At 41.9% G+C, this 16,983-nt stretch overlaps 1 protein-coding gene across 2 annotated transcripts in view; it reads right to left on the bottom strand.

Annotated features, from left to right (window-relative positions):
• Positions 1 to 16,983, bottom strand: part of LOC148036345 (uncharacterized) — a 145,506-nt gene that overhangs the window by 109,026 nt on the left and 19,497 nt on the right. The gene's annotated exons all lie outside the window — the stretch shown is intronic.

The raw sequence follows: 16,983 nt of genomic DNA, 5'->3' as shown, positions 1-16,983 counted from the left end.
GGTGTGTTCACACCTGTGCACATATAAAAGGCACGATGGCCCTTTATTCCCAACCTCCCACCTAAAGGCAATGTGTCTTAAGAGGAGAAAAGAATCAGCTAAGTCTAGGTATGTACAAAGCTAAAATACATATACCTATCCAACTCCCATCATTTGTCGGCAATGAGCAAACCGCTTTGCTGGAAGACTCTTCGTGAGAAGATCTGCAGGATTATCATCTATATGCACTTTGACAAGCTCAATGCTCTTGCTGTCAAGTACATCTCTAATGAAGTGATACTTCACCTGTATGTGCTTCGTCTTTGCATGAAAGACGGGATTCCGTGCTAGCACGATAGCACTTTGACTATCACAATGAAGAACAAGTAACTCTGTAATGCCAAGCTCTCCCACCAAACGTGAAAGCCATAAAGCCTCCTTGCATGCCTTAGTGGCAGCCACATACTCTACCTCTGTAGTAGACAATGCAACACACTTTTGTAGCCTAGAGATCCAAGAGACTCCTCCTCCTGTGAAGATAAACACATACACAGAAGTGGACTTTCTACAATCCGCATGACTAGCATAGTTTGCATCCGTAAAGCCAACAACAGATGCCTTCTACTTTCCAAAGTAGATGCACAAATCCTTTGTGCCTTTGAGGTATCTCATTATACCTTTCACTACTTCCCAATGCTTTTTACCAGGGTTTGCCATGTATCTACTACCACTCCCACTGCAAAGGCAATGTAAGAACGTGTAGCAACCATAGCATACATCAAACTGCCAACAACTGAAGCATATGGCATCTTGGCCATTTCAGCCTTCTCATCATCAGATGTAGGGTTGTTCTCTGCACTGAGTTTCACATATGGAGGCAATGGAACCCCAATTTTTTTCAAAATTAGGTCCAAACTCTCTAGGCTTTGGTATGATGTCTTGGTTTGTCATCTTGGATTTCTAAAGATTGGATCTTGCTTCCTCATCTTTTCTCCTTTTATGCATTTTCTTCAAGGAGCAAATATCCTTGGCATGGTTCTTCCTTTGATAATATAAATAGAAAGCTCTAGGAATGGTGGCTTTTCATGTATATTCAATGGCTGAATGTACTACTTGATGGCATTTTTCACACCAAGTATTAGACCTTATGTTGCCTCAATCTACTTATGGAATTACAAATGCTAACTATATTCACTTTTAGAGTTTATAGTTGCTCTATCATCCATTAAGTTCTTCTTGATATTTACAATTGAGTTAGACATATAGTTCTTCAACTTTTGTTCTTTTGATACAGTTGCAATGGGATTTTAAGGTGTCTCTGTAGCTAGGTTGATGTAAAGGGATTCTATTCAAAGCCCGTGGTTGGATTGGTTTTGTCGCTTTTTCTAGTCAAGTGGATCACTGCTTGTACACCAAGAAGGCAGCAGATGGCAGCCTGATTATCTTGGTTCTGTATATTGATGACATGCTGATTGCTGGCAGGGATACTCATGCCTTGGACTCACTAAAGCAAAGCCTTCATGGCACCTTTGACATGAAAGATCTTGGTGATGCAAATCACATTCTTGGCATGTAAATACTCAGAGATAGGTCAAAAGGATTACATCTATCTCAGCAGGAGTATATCTCCAAGGTTTTGAACATAGATGTATCAAACTTATGAAACCATTCTCTTGGTGCTTGTTTCAGCTCATACACACTCCTTTTGAGTTTACATATCATCTTCTCTTTCCCTTTTGCCACAAACCCTTCAGACTATTGCATATATATGTCTTCATGCAGATCACCATGTAAGAATGCAGTCTTTACATCCATCTGTATTAGCTCCATATCTTCAGCTGCAACCAAGCCCAAAGTAGTTCTCAATGTAGTCATCTTAACTACAGGAGAGAAAATCTCATCAAAGTCAACTCCATGTTCCTGCTTATACCCCTTTACAACCAATCTTGCTTTGTACTTTGGTGAGAAACCAGAAGTGACCTTCATCTTGTAAACCCATTTGCATGGAAGGGCTTTCTACCCTTTAGGCAACTGCACCAAGTCCCAAGTGCCATTTTTCTCAAGAGATTCCATCTCTAACAACATGGCTTTATACCATTTCTTCTTGTCCTATCTGTCCATTGCTTGTCTAGTAACCCTAGGCGATCTCCCAAGCCAATGATCATTGTTTCTGGCTGTTGAGCCTACAAATTTTCATTTTCAACTTGCTGTCCTGGTATTTCAACCTGCAAATTAGCATTAACAGCTTGTTGTCCTAGCTGCTCCTACACATCTAGTGGCTCATCATTATGGGAAATGGCTGGCTGATCATTTCCAGCATTATTTTCTGCATTTGCAAGTTCATTTACAGCAAGTATTTGCTACTGTACAGCGGGCACATTTTGCTATCCAAAAGGTATTTCTTCTCGGAATACAACCCTACGGACCTCCTCAGTCTTTTCTGGTTGTTTATGCATGTGATCTTCCCGGAAGATAACATCATTGCTGCGTACTATTTTCATTTTCTCGAGATCCCATAAATCCCATAATCTATACCCCATTTCACCCTCGTCACCGTATCCTAAGAAAATGCATTTACAGGACTTTGGCTCAAGTTTGTTGCATTCTTCTTTATGAATGTGCACAAAAGCCTCGCAAACAAACACTTTTAGGTGAGCATATGAAGGTGGCTTGCCCGACCACGCTTCCTGAGGGATTCCCCCCCAAAGACCTGTTCGGTGACCGATTAATCAAGTGAACAACTGTCATAACAGCCTCTGCCCAAAAGCCATGGGGTAATGCAGCATGAGAGAGCATAGTACGGATTTTATCCTGTATGGTCCAATTCATATGCTCTACAACTCCATTTTGGGGGTGGATTATGAGGGGCAGTGAGCTCCCTCTTTATCCCTTTCCTGTCACAAAACACCTAAAAGGCCTTGGACACATATTCCCCACCATTATCAGAGCAAAGACACTAAAGTGTCTTATGAATCTGATTTTCAACCAATGCCAAGAATTTTTGAGACTTATCAAGTACTTCGTCCTTGCTACGAATAGGGTAAACCCATACCTTCCGTGTAGCATCATTGACAAAGGTGACAAAGTATTTCTTTCCCCCTTAAGATAACCTTGGCATCTGACATGCATCGGAATGTACTAACTCTAGAGAAGAAGATTTCAACGAAAGAGAATTCTTATGAGACGTCTGTGCATGTTTACCATAAACACAATGATCTTAATGCTAAAAATCAGCATAACAAAGAGAAGGTAAGTAACCCAAACGAGAAAGCACTTTCATTCCAGTTTGACTCATGTGTCCACAACATGGTCATGCACACTAGATACATGGAGAGGATACAAGGTATCACTTTTACAACCTCTGGAAATCACTCTAAATCCCTTACAGACCTTTCATTTCCCATCACCAAAGGTAGTATGAAATCCATCGTCATCTAGCTGCCTTGTGCTAATCAAGCTCTTCTTGAGCTTGGATACATGCCGTACGTGCTAAAGTGTGAAGACAGAACCATATTGAAACTGCAACTGCACACTGCCAATACTTGCAATGTCACATGCATAGTTATATCCAAGATGAACAACACCATGTCAACCCCCTGTATAGTCAGAAAACAACTCACGATGAGGGGTGACATAAAAGAAAACACCTGAATCTAGAATCCAAGTGTACATGTCATCATCTGTATCAAGTAAAGCATGTGTACTAAAGTGTGAAGAGACAAAGAGTACGTCATTCCCACTGTCACTGTCATGTGTGACTACATTTACCTCTTCAATTTTGGCAGTGCTCTTCTTAGGCTGACTCTCTTTCTTCTCTTCCTTGCTATCATCTGTCTTCTTGCCCTTTCCTTTCTCTTTCTTCAATTTGTAGCAGTCACGTTTAAAGTGACCCTTCTTGCCACAATGATAGCATTCAACATCCTTACCACGTGATTTACTGCGTCCCTTGCTATCAGATTTATCTTTCTGTTGTGATCTTCCCCTAGTATGCAAAGCACTGGAAGACTTACTAGATGCATTGTTCTACCGATTCATTTCTTCCATGAGTAGAGCACTCTCTACATCAGCATATAAAAGTATCGCATTAGAATTACTCATAGCAGTCCTGAATGTATCCCAACTCTCTAGCAAAGTGCAAAGCAAGAATGTAGCCTTAAATTCTTCATCAATCATGAACTTCAAGGCAACCAACTGGCTGAAAATGGAGTTAAACTCACTCAAGTGAGTAGACATTGTTGTACCCTCTTTCATACGCAAATCCATAAGCTTTTTCAGCTAGTAAACTTTCAATGTTAAACAGGAAGGCATCAGAAATCAATAGCTCGATGGTTGAGCGTGAAAGCTCATTTAACTCATCCCAGTCTTCCTATTCCATATCTGCAGGCTTTGCCCCTCTGGTCTTAATCGGCCTTGCCTGCTTCTTTTGCGACAGGATATTATAGCACTATTTTTGCCAGACTGCAAAGTTATGTGCTCCTTCAAGCTTCTTAATGTGCATGAGATGATTGCTGTCACTGCTGCCAGCCATGATTTTCAGCCCAAATGTGACCAACAAATTCAGCAAATGCAGGCCCAAATTGTCACACAAGTGACCAAGGTACAAACAAATACCAACCAGCAATAAATAACCACGTAAAAGCAGAAATTTCAGATCTACAAATCAATTTTCAGAAGCACTAAACCTGGTGCTACGGCATTCCACAACTGATTACAGTTGTTCCAAGGACAAATACATCACATTACATGAGAAGTCCCAAATTTTAGCTGCAATTTCTGTTCTACATGCACCCACGGGCACAAAATTCGACACGCACGGTCAAAAGCCCCAAAATTTTTGTGCTCAAAGCATCAATCATACATCTAGACTATCTCTGACATGCATAGAATAGGCTAATTTTGCCCAAATAGAGCTATTTCAGCAAAACCCCCAAATTTTTCCAAGTGCTAGGAATCCAAATTGCATGGAATTAAACCCACATATACATAAAATGACCAAGTGGCGCACAAATTTTACCCAAACAGCAAAAGCCCCAAATTGCACGGGATCCAATGTGCATCAATGTTGAGAAATTGGGTAAATTTCAGCCCAATTCTTGCATGTGCATGAAAAACCCCCAAATGTCAAAGGCAAAATGTCATGAATTCCTGCAATTTCTGAGACAAATATCACTGTTGTGTCTTGTTCGCATCAAATCTAGACAAATCCCCAAATTTTTGGCACAAATCTACCCAAAATTCTGAACTGTGCTTACACGCACGAACGCCCATCAGTGAGAGCAAAGGGCTTGCTTGCAGGGAACCTTTGAAAAATTAAAAAATTTTGCAAAGGAAAAGTGATGAATCTGCCCTGTTTACAGCCACCAGCCCGTCGCCTGCTCGCATGACCTCCTCGCAACTTGGAAACAACGTTTTGACCTGCACCTGAAGTGCGTGACCTGCGCGTGACTGCGTCGACGATTTTGACCTGCGTGCAACGTGGAACTGTCGCCTGACTAAAAAACGTCACTTGTTGACCTACACCTGACTGCACGAGCTGTCACTTGTCTGAAAACGTGGCCTGTTGACCTGCACCTGACTACACGAGCTGTCGTCTTTCTGAAAACGTGGCTTGTTGGCCTACGTCTGACTGCACAAGTTGTCGTAGCTGTCGCTTGTCTGTCCAGTGAAAGAAAAATGACGAGCTGACCTGCATGGACTCCGAGAAGCGCGAACACCTCAGCTGTAGCTCTGATACCAGTTTGAAGTGAACAATGCGCAGTGGCGATGCAATGTCCGACGATGAAAATGTCACGTAGAGAGCAAAATGTGAGCAAGAGTAGAGAGTGAGAGTTAGAGAGAGAGATGCACGATGTTCTTGGGTACAATTTGTTGTGTGTACCTCTTTAGGTTTTAGATAGATATATATGAAAGTACAAATGTGCTAAGGGTGTGTTCACACCCATGCACATATAAAAGGCACGATGGCCCTTTATTCCCAAGAAAATTGAGAAAGAGACCAAAGAGACAGTAGGGTTTGTGGGGAGAAACACAAAGTGCATATGGCAAACATTGAGAGAGAAGAGAAACTCAAAAAACACAAGAGGAACATGGTGATGATGCACTAAATCATGCTATAAGAAGAAAAATTGATACAATGAAGCTGAAGCTCAGAACATGACTATATTGTCCTGTCTAAATTAGGCAACAGCACTTGTGGAAATCTACACAATGAAGGAAGCGAAATGCAGTCCTTCGGGCAATGGGCTATTGAAGTAATCACTAGAAGAAGAATGACAACTGTTGAGCGACCAAACTGTAGTCCTTTGATGCCATCAGAGATGTGGAAGATGATCACCACAGTTGTCGAGGGAGTGAACAGCAATCCTTAAATGCTTGGGAGATGAGCCAAGCTACAAAACACCCGATGAATGATGACGCCTAAGACCTGGGAACCACAAACACAGATGTCTAGAGTGATGGGCTGCAAAACACATATCAAAAACAGCCCAGAAGCTGACGACTGTTGCGAGGGAAGGTCATCAAGTGGTAAAAAGCTGTCGCCGGGTGATGTGAACTGACGCCAGGCAATGTGAAGGCCTCCAGATATCAAAATGTAGATATGAGCAAGTCGCCAAGTGTAAGGAGCTGATGCTAATTGATGGAGAGCCTCTAAATGCAACAAACACAAGGAAAAGGGTGACGCTAGCTAATGGAGACTGACACCAAGGATGTAGGAAACCCTCCAAGCAGCCAAATGCAAATGGCAAGCTGGCCTAAGATGACACCAAGATGAGAGAGGAGGTCGCCATGCTAGAGGAGAGAGATAGATGCCCACCAAGAACCACAATATCCGCCTGAAGGGGTGTGAGGGCGGTGGAGAGGCAAGAGGGAGAAGGGAAGAGTGTTGAAATGACGAAGAAAGAGGGGTGAAGAATGACTCAAGTGGACATAGAATGAATGAAGTGACTGCCTATTTATAGGCATAAGCTATCTAAGGTGGCGTATCACTGTGTGGGTGCCCACTAAAAAAGTGACCAAAATGTGGATACCAGCCCTTTTTGGGGCTATCAGTGCAAAACCTTAAATGATGTGTATGAATGAAAGAAGCGGTTTCTCAACAGCCCCTCTCATGCCCAAAAAGGAATGAAGAAAGAGAAGCGAAGAGAGATACGAAGAAGATGTAGAAGATCCCAGAGATCCAAGATTTCCAAATGAAAGATAACCTATTGTAAGGAACAATAGATGGGATGAGCTGTAGACCACTAGCTCCGTAACTCCATGCTGGAAGGAATTTGAAGACCTTGTCACCAAGTCATGGTTGAACCTCCAAGGCCCTAATCTAAGTGGTACCTGAAGATCCTAGGTATCAATAGATGAAATGTCTACCTGAAGACAACCATCCCAAAAGAGTAAATGGTGGGTGACAAACTTCAGGATGAGTAGGTGCCCCCCTAAGGAGACGCAGGGGCCCCCTTTGAAGTCGAAGGAGAAGTAAAAGTCCCCTCGAAGAGCAAAAAGAGTAAATCCCCCTCTACGAGAGAGATGGAATATAAAAACTCATAGATCGCGGACTCTGTATCATCAAATGACAAAGGAAGTGCCACTGGTCATGCCAAAGAAGGTATCTCAAGTATTCAAGATGGCGAAGAACTCCCAAAGATAGCCTCTTGAACCTAAGTAGTCGAGGGTGAAAAAAGGTGAGATTCTGGCTTTTAGGCAACAATCACTGTCCCTCAATGGAGTGAACTGCACAGCTAAAGTAATGGAAGGTGTCGAACAACCACTGTCTTGCAAAGGAGCAAATTGTCGAGGGGACGGTATCCAACAATTACCATCCCTCAGAAGTGGAGTGGACTATAGAACCACGAGTTGTCAAGATGGCATTCCTAAAACCCTAGAAGAAGTAGAAGCAACCTCTATAGGGCATTGCAGTGATTGCAAGGAGGCCATGGTACCAATCGCACCTCTTGTGGATCGAAAGGGCTTAGGGCGCATCGGATACATCTTATTGCCTTAAGCATAAAAAGCTGAAAGTTGGTGTAAAATAAACTCTATGGCCCAGAAGGGAGAGGTGGCACAATGAGTGCCTAGAGGTAGATGCATATCCTCCGGAGGGGTAGGGAGCAAAGGTCCATGTTGACACATATTGGTGGGGGTCTGATGATGCCAGAAGAGGAGTACCTAGTGGTATGTCCATCTACCTCTGGAGAAGTCATAGCACCGAAGTATCAACCTATAAAGGGGAGGGAGGGTGGCAGAGGAAGAGAAGGGTATCTCTGTCTCCTAGTGATACAGCGAAAATAAAGGGGGAAAACAATAGATAATGCCAACCTATCTTTGCCTTCTCTAATCCAGAGGATCCTTGTGGCTCATGGAGCACCTCTGGCTCTAATACCATGTCAAAAAAAGACAGAGACCAAAGAGATCGTAGGGTTTGTGGGGAGAAATACAAAGTGTGTATGGCAAACACTAAGAGAGAAGAGAAACTCAAAAACACAAGAAGAACAAGAACATGATACACTAAATCATGCTATGAGAAGAAAAGTTGATACAGAAGAGCCGAAGCTCAAAAGATAACTGCACTGTCCTGTCTGAATCAAGCGGCAATACTTGTGGGAATCTACACAGTGAAGGGAGCGAAACGCAGTCCTCCAAGCGGTGGGCTATCGAAGGAATTACTAGAAGGAGAAGGACAACTACTGAGAGAGTAAACCGTAGTCCTTTGATGCCATCAGAGATATGGAAGATGATCAACAACTGTCGAGGTAGCGAACAGCAATCCTCAAATGCTAGGGAGATGAACCAGGCTGCAAAACGCCAAATGAATGATTATTGGGGGTAAAGGTGCATGTGCCTAGCTGCTCATGTATTAGTTACATTAACATTACCCGCATACCCGCACACCTATACACTACACGTGGCGGGCGCCCATCACTATCATTTCATTCTTTACTCTTTCAATGACATTTAAATAAAGGGAAGGCCGGTCACACATTGTGACTGTTGGAGTTTCCACATTGTGTGTGTCTCTCTCTCTTGCTCCTGCTCCTTCCACCATAGCTCTTGCTTCCGCTCTGTGCTTTCACCTCAAGGCTCACTCCCTTCAACTAGTATCAAAGCCATTGCACTAGCATTGAGGAGCTCAACCCAACATTGCTACAGCTTCTGGAGAAAAGCTTCAACTCATAGTTTCAATGGCAATTCAGCCCTCTTCTTCCCAAGGTATGAATCTTGCTCCCACTTCTTCCTCCCCAGCTGCTCTCTCCACTTGAGGTTTGTTCTAGAGCTTGGAAACCCTTGTTTGAGCTTCAGCAAGTGCTCAATAGCACTCAACACAAGCAGTAGAAGTAGCAATAGGGGCAGCAAAATCAGCGTGATTTGCACCTGTTTGCTGCCCCCTTCCTCTTGATCAGCCTACTACTCCTCCAGCTTCATCCCACCTCCCATGTGGCCTCTAGCACTTGGGCAATCATCGCCAACACTCCCTGGCATTGGTTACTTGAGTTTTGGAGCTCCCGACCTCCATTCCTTGCTGTCATAAGCAGCAAACCTACTGTTATACAGGTCTGAACAGAGTTTTCTCATACATTGCAGCTTGTATATGCTTCCCGGGATGCCCATGTGATTATGTATTGATACCAGATACTTGGGGGATGCTATGCATTGATGTGAGACGGCTTTGGACTGATTTGAGCACTCTCCTGCTCAGTTTTATTGAGGTTTTTCATTGCTGTTTATAACAGGGTTGAATGCTATTTTATAAGTGAAGGCATATGCCTATTGCTCACAAGTGCTTACCAATTATTCCGGGTGATGTACCGATGCTTATGGTTCATATTACATGCTTGGTTATGCTTCTGGATTGCCTTTGAGCTGAGATCGGAGCTTTAAATCTTGACATTGGCTGTCATTCACTGTTGTGTATGGTTCTTTGATGCTCTAATAAAAGCCTTGCAAGATACTTGGGTCGGATACTCCCAGATGTATACTTCTTGGTTCTTGGATGTATGGATGCCTTCCACATGATGTTTTAAGCTTTGTTTGCTTGTCTAGCATTCAACTTTCATTCCAGTGGGAGCCACTTCTTGACATTTGGAGATTACATTGAGCTTTTGGGTTATGCAGTTGAGCTTGAGGGTCTTATAGTGAGACCGTGGGACTTGGTGGCACGTATATGCTCCTATCATGCTTTATGTACAAAGTTGATGCTTAGTGGGCTGATCTAACATTACTTTTGGGCCGGCACCTATCTCTGTCATGATGTTGTCAGTGATAAATGCATCTTGGTTGCTTATGTATTGAGATTCTGTTACATTGCTCAGTCTATTGTGCCTACAATTGGTATCTTCTCTTACCTGTAAGACCCACTCTATGCATGATGGCCATGCCTATGGGATGTATCTCAGTCTAACACATTGATTCTTTGATAGTTCTCCATGCCAGTCGCATATTCCCTCCCTGCTAGTTGAAGCTATTCCCTAGCAGTTACAATTTGTCTTATATCAATGATTGCCCTCTTTTGCATTGATCTCTTACTGATGTACTTCATTTTCAGCATGTTATAATTGTAGTTTACTATACTATTTATGCAAGTAGTCACCTTCATTTGACAGTTCTTTGCATTGAGTTTGTGGATAGTTCATTACTTGGTCAATACCCTTTATTTTCAGCTTGATCTGGCACTAGTTTTAAGGCTGTTTGCAGTAATTACAGCAGCCTATTTTGACAGTTTGTGCACTTGTTTGTCTTCATTATGGCTAGTGGCTCGACTGATAGTGCTATCTTGAATATTAACAAGTTAGATGGCACCAACTATAGCTACTGGAAGGGCCAAATCTAGCAAGTTTTAGTGTAGCAAAGGCAAGGTAGGCCCTTGAAACAAAAGTACTGATGTAAATGATTGGGCTGAATTAGATGAGCTATGTAAGTTCACCATCATATTCTCCCTCTCTAAGCAGGTGTTTTATAATGTTGTCTATGATGGGCAGTGTGTTACTGTGCAGCTAGCTAGACAGCCTGCAACAATAGCTGATGCCCCAATGGCCTAAGTCCCTAATGCTCCACAGGATGTACAGGCCCCAGAGCTAGCTTTGCGGCGGTTTGCTAGAGATAGACAATAGCCTGCACAGTTTGAGTCCCCGATGGATTATGTTATGGTGATAGATGTTGGTGAGCCTCTTACCTATGAGGAGGCTATGTGCAGAAGTGATAGTCACTCTTGGGAGAGGATCATGTAATCAAAGTATGACTCATTGCAAAAAAATCATACGTGGGATTTGGTTCCTTTGCCTAGTGGCAAGCATGCTTTGCCATGCAAGTGGATATACAAGTTGAAAAGTACCTCTGGACACCCCAAGCTGGGATACAAAGCTAGATTGGTTGCTAAGGGCTTCAAGTAGGTGTGGACTTTGATAAAGTCTTTTCTCATGTTGTAAAGATGACTACCCTACGCTTGATACTGGCTTTGGTTGCTCAACTTGACTTAGATCTTTATCAAATGGATGTCAAGACGGCTTTTCTTCATGAGAACTTGCATGATGAGATTTACATGGAGCAACCTAAGGGCTTTGCACAACATGCTAGGGAACACCTAGTGTGCAAATTAAGGAAGAGCCATTGTGGCCTTAAGCAAGCACCTAGGGAATGGTACCACAAGTTTAATACTTTTATGCATTCACAAGGATAATCCCATAGTAATATGGATACGTGTTTATACACAAAGAAGACTCGTGATAGCAACCTTATGATTTTGATCCTCTGTGTGGATGATATGTTGATTGTTGCTGGGAGTGCTCATGATGAGTTGGCTGCCTTCAAAGATCAGCTCAAGAAGAGCCTTGAGATGAAGGACATGGGATAAGTCTCACATATTCTTACGATGCGCATTACGCGTAATCGCTCTAAGGGGCTCCTCTAATTCTCACAAAAAGAGTACATCCAAAAGGTCCTTGAGCGATTTCATCTGCAGGATGTTAAGCCTATTGGCTGTCCTTTACGTTCTCATATAAAGGCTTGTCGAGCCAATTGTCCACAGTCTAATGAGTAGAAGGCCGAGATGGCCTTCTACTCATTAGGCTTGTCAAGCCGATTGTGCGCAGTCTAATGAGTAGAAGGCGGAGATAGCCGATATCTCTTATACACCCACTGTGGGCAATTTAATATATGACATGATAGCCACTCGTCCTGACATAGCATTTGCAGTGGGAGTTGTGAATGCTATATGGCTACACTTGGCAGACGGCATTGGGATGCAGTCAAAGGTATCATGAGGTACCTCAAAAACACAATAGCTACGTGCATCCGTTATGGTGCCCAGGATACACAAGTTGTGGGATACACTGACTCTAATTATAAAGGACATGTAGACAATAGGAAGTCTATCTTTGGCTATGTCTTCACCTTTGCTGAAGGAGGTTTTTCTTAGATGTCCGGGGTGCAAAAATGCATGGCCCTATCTCTACTATGGAGGCAGAGTATGTTGCAGCCATTGAGGCTTGCAAGGAGACTCTCTGGTTAGGCCATCTGGTGGTGGCAGACCTTGGTATTACTGATGTGGTCCCTACACTGCATTCGAATTTTATGAGTGCTATTTAGTTGGCCAAGCATCCGATCTTCCATGCAAAGACAAAGGAAATCGAGGTGCATTACTACTTTATTTGAGAGGTCATTGAGGACAAGTCCATTGAGCTTATCAAGATCTCAACTGACCAAAATCATACAAATCTGCTCGCTAGAAGTCTCTTAGTAGAGCATTTTGCCTTCCTTAAGGAAGTTGATGGGCATTGGATGAGATGACATCTTTCCTCATCCTATTGTACTTGTGTACATTTGTACTTTGTCACTTTTTTCTTGTTCTCTCCTCATTAGGGGCATATTCATCTTTAACTGGGAGGTTATTGGGGGTAAAGGCGCCTATGCCTAGTCGCCCATGTATTAGTTACACTGACAATACCTGCACACTTGTACACTGCAAGTGGCAGGCGCCCATCGTTGACACTTCATTCTTTATTCTTTCAGTGACATTTGAATAAAGGGAAGGCCAGTCACACATTGTGACTATTGGAGTGGAACATTGTGTGTGTCTCTCTCTCTCTCTTGCTCTTGCTCCTTCCACCATAACTCTTGCTTCCGCTCCATGCTTCCACCTGAAGGCTGACTTCCTTCAATGATGACACTTTAGACCTAGGAGCTACAAATGCTTATGTTTGGAGTGATGGGCTGCAAAACATAGATAAAAAACAGCCCAGAAGCTGATGATAGTTGCCAAGAAAGGTCAGTAGGTGGTAGGAAGATATTGCTAGGTGATATGGATTGACGTCAAGCAATGCAAAGGCCTCCAAACGCCAAAACGTAGCTCTGAGCAAGTCACCAGGTGTAAGGAGCTTACACCAGCTAATGAAGAGCCTCCAAATGAAGCAAATGCAAGGAAAAGGATGATGCAAGCTAATGAAGATTGATGCCAAGGATGTGGAGAATCCGTCAAACAGCCAAACACAAATGGCATGCTGGCCTAAGATGACGCCAGGATGAGAGAGGTCACCATGCTAGAGGCACCCACTAAAAAAGTGACCAAAAATGTAGACACCAACCCTTTTTAGGGCTGTCAATGCGAAACCCTACATAAAATGTGTAAACGGGAGAAATGCTTTCTCAACAATCCCTCTTGAAAAGCACTTGTCATGCCCATAACACACATGAAATGGCCAAGCTTGAGATTTCTAATAAACAAACTTCGCTTCCAAATTTTGTGATATCCATCTCAACAAGAGTTTTAGCTACATATCATTACCTAAGGAATAGCCAAGATGCCTTATAATGTCTCCCTACTGAACATCTTCCAAATTTTATGATATCCATTTCAACAAGAGTTTTGGCTACATATCAATACCCAAGGAATAGCCAAGATGCCTTACAATGTCTCCCTATTGAACAACCACACCTTGCCACCCCCAAATCTCGCTAATTTGAGCCAATACAAGTCAGAAAAGAGGATTTTGTAGCATTAATATAGAGACCCGACTCATGTCTCCAAACAATTTTCAAACATCTACAGCTTTGTGAAGATTAGAAGCATCCGCTTTTAGAACCATGAATCCTTAACCACCTTTACCATATAAGCATAATGGTGAGCTGCATAACCTTCAAAACCAAATCTTTTAACAAAGTATCTGACCCTGCTAGACCTACATACCACTTGATCACTTATTGGAGCCTTTACATTACCATGTGCTCTCTGTACACGTAGTGTCCTAACTGACGAAATACCAAGCTCATCATCCAAACTCTTTGAGCCACTACTTCCTTATTCCCTTTGTCTTTACATGCAACACTAGTAGATGCACCTAAAGATATGGGACTACTCCTTAGTCTCCCAAACCAAGGGCTAACTGTAGATGTAGTACAAGATGATGCTTCTAGTCCACTAAGTCGTTGTGTAGGATGCACAAGTGATAGTTGGGTGAGTTCACCTCCCACGAGTTTTTTGAATTTCTGCAAAAGCATGGTATTTCACAGCAACTTACCTCTACCAACTTCTTTTCATAGAATGGAGTCATAAAGCATATGAACCAAACCATCCTAAACATGGTATGCTCTATGCTACTCATAGTAGAGCCTAAGCGCCTTTGGATTGAAACTGTTAACACTTCAGTATACATCCTCAAGGTATTCTTGGCCGTTGCAACAAGAGTATGTAAACGCCCTGAACAACGTAGTATGCTTAACAATTATGATATTCGCTTGTTTTCGAGATTTAATATAAAAGAGAATGAACACTTAAAGCTGAAAATGAAAATTACTCACAAAATTACAGTCATGAAAATGTAAAAGTAATGGAGACAAGCTCGAGAAGGAGGTGCTGTAATGAATTTACAGGATTGCTGTCCTGTAAAACAATAGTGATAGAAGAGGAAATATGGAGGAATTTCATAATGGAGAAGTGGGGGAAGATGATGGGGATGGATGGGGCCAGTTTCTGGCTATCTGTGGGTGCTGTACATGAGTTTACAGCAAAGAAAAATGATGTTGAATGAAGAAAAACGAGTTCTTATTTATAGGAGAGGGAAGAGCTAGTACAAAAGGGAAAAGTAGAGTAGCACAAGACAAGTGTTCAGCCATATATCATGAGATGTGACAAGTGGTGGGACACTTGGAAACTTGTGTGACAAGTGTCTTGACACTTGTCTCTTCTCTATGGTCTTCCTTTTTGGGTTGAATACTATCAAGAATAAAAACAACCAAATTTAGTAAGCACAGTCAAAGTACAGAATTTATTATTTTTAGAATGACATCCCTATTTTTTAGGACTAGCATTTTTAGGCTAATTCGAGGCTCCTAAAATTTAGAGACCTAAAATTTAGGAACCTGTGCATCTGTTGTGGGTAGATTCTTGAATTTTAGTAAGAATTTTCGTGTCACAAGGCCACTTCTCGTGGTTCGATCCTTGTGAAACAAAATTTGTTCAGGTTCCAAGAGTTGCTCTGTTTCTTCAACTTTTGGGGGATCTTCAGTAATGGGTTCCTTTGGTTCTGGTCCTATGTAAGGTTTTAGCAAACTTACATGAAAAGCATTGTGTATTTTCCAATGAGCAGGAAGCTCAAGTCGATAAGAAACTTCATTTATTTTCTCAATCACTTTGAAGGGTCCAAAGTATCTACTGGAGAGCTTTGGAAAAGATGAATTTTGATAGCCTGCTTTTATCAAACTTTAGCAAGACATATTGACCTTTTTCAAAAGCCAAAGGTCTTCTTCGTTTATCTGCTTGCTTCTTTTGTCGCTCTTGGGCAACTTTGATAGTGACTCGAACTTGATCCATTGCTGTTTTTAAATCTGAAGCAAACTCATCAGCAGCAAAAATCTTATCTTTAGTGCGAATCATTGGAGGAGGAATCACTTTACCCTGTACTATTTCATTTGGAGTTATCATTTTTGGATGAGTGCACTGTATTCTTATAAGCAAACTCCAATAATGGAAGATATTTCTCCCATTGTGACTTATATTCACTAACATAAGCTTTCAACATATCCAAAAGAGTGAGATTCATCACCTCTGTTTGGCCATCAGTTTGAGGATGAAAAGCTGAGGAGAACTTTAAAGTGGTTCCCAAATTCTCAAATAAAGCACGTCAAAAGTTACTTGTGAATTTGGAGTCTCTATCTAAAATGATCTCAGAAGGTATACCATGTAATCTGAAGATATGTTGAATGAAACGTCTTGCAGCTTGTGCGGATTTCAATGTTTTATAACATGGAATAAAATGTGATTGCTTGCTGAATCGATCAATTATGACCCAAATCATATCATGATCTTGAGGTGTTCTTAGAATACCTGAGATTAAATCCATTGTGATAGATTCCCATGGATCTTTGGGCACTGGAAGAGGTTGCAACAATCCTGGAGTCTTCTGCCTATCATACTTGGATTTTTGGCATACTAGACAAGCCTCAATGAAGTTATGTGTATCCCTTCGTAATGTTGACCAATAAAAGTAGCACTCAATTGCACTTAGAGTGGCTGCCCTCCCTCTATGCCCTGCATAAGGGGGTTCATGACTTTCTTTAAGCACCTTTTGTTGAACAGGAAGAGTGACACAAAGGTGATTGTTCATGAGAAGGTAACCATCTTTGATGGAATAATCCGGATGAGAATCTCCTTGCTGTAAATTTGACCAAATTGCTGCAAAATCAGTATCTTCATCATAAGTATTCTTCATCGTTTGAAAATCTTCATGATGAGCCACTGTAAAGTTGCAATGCGAGGCACTCTAGAAAGTGCATCAACAACTACATTTTGTTTCCCTGGAGTGTACATAATTTGAAAATGAAACATAGACAAGAAATTTTTCCATCTTACATGTTTCTCTTGCAAATGCTTTTGAGTCTTGAAATACTTCAAGCTCTAATGATCAGTTTTAATAAGGAATTCATTGCCTAAAAGATAATGTTTCCATATCTTCAAAGCATGAACCACTGCTAAGAGCTCCTTTTCATAAATGTCATATCTTTTCTCCACATCATTTAGACGGC

The sequence above is a fragment of the Lygodium microphyllum genome, chromosome 5 (genome assembly GCF_053477565.2).
Source record: "Lygodium microphyllum isolate KBCC chromosome 5, Lygodium_microphyllum_v1.1.10, whole genome shotgun sequence".
In the NCBI taxonomy this organism is placed as follows: Eukaryota; Viridiplantae; Streptophyta; class Polypodiopsida; order Schizaeales; family Lygodiaceae; genus Lygodium; species Lygodium microphyllum.
This window is presented reverse-complemented; position numbering and strand designations above follow the sequence as displayed.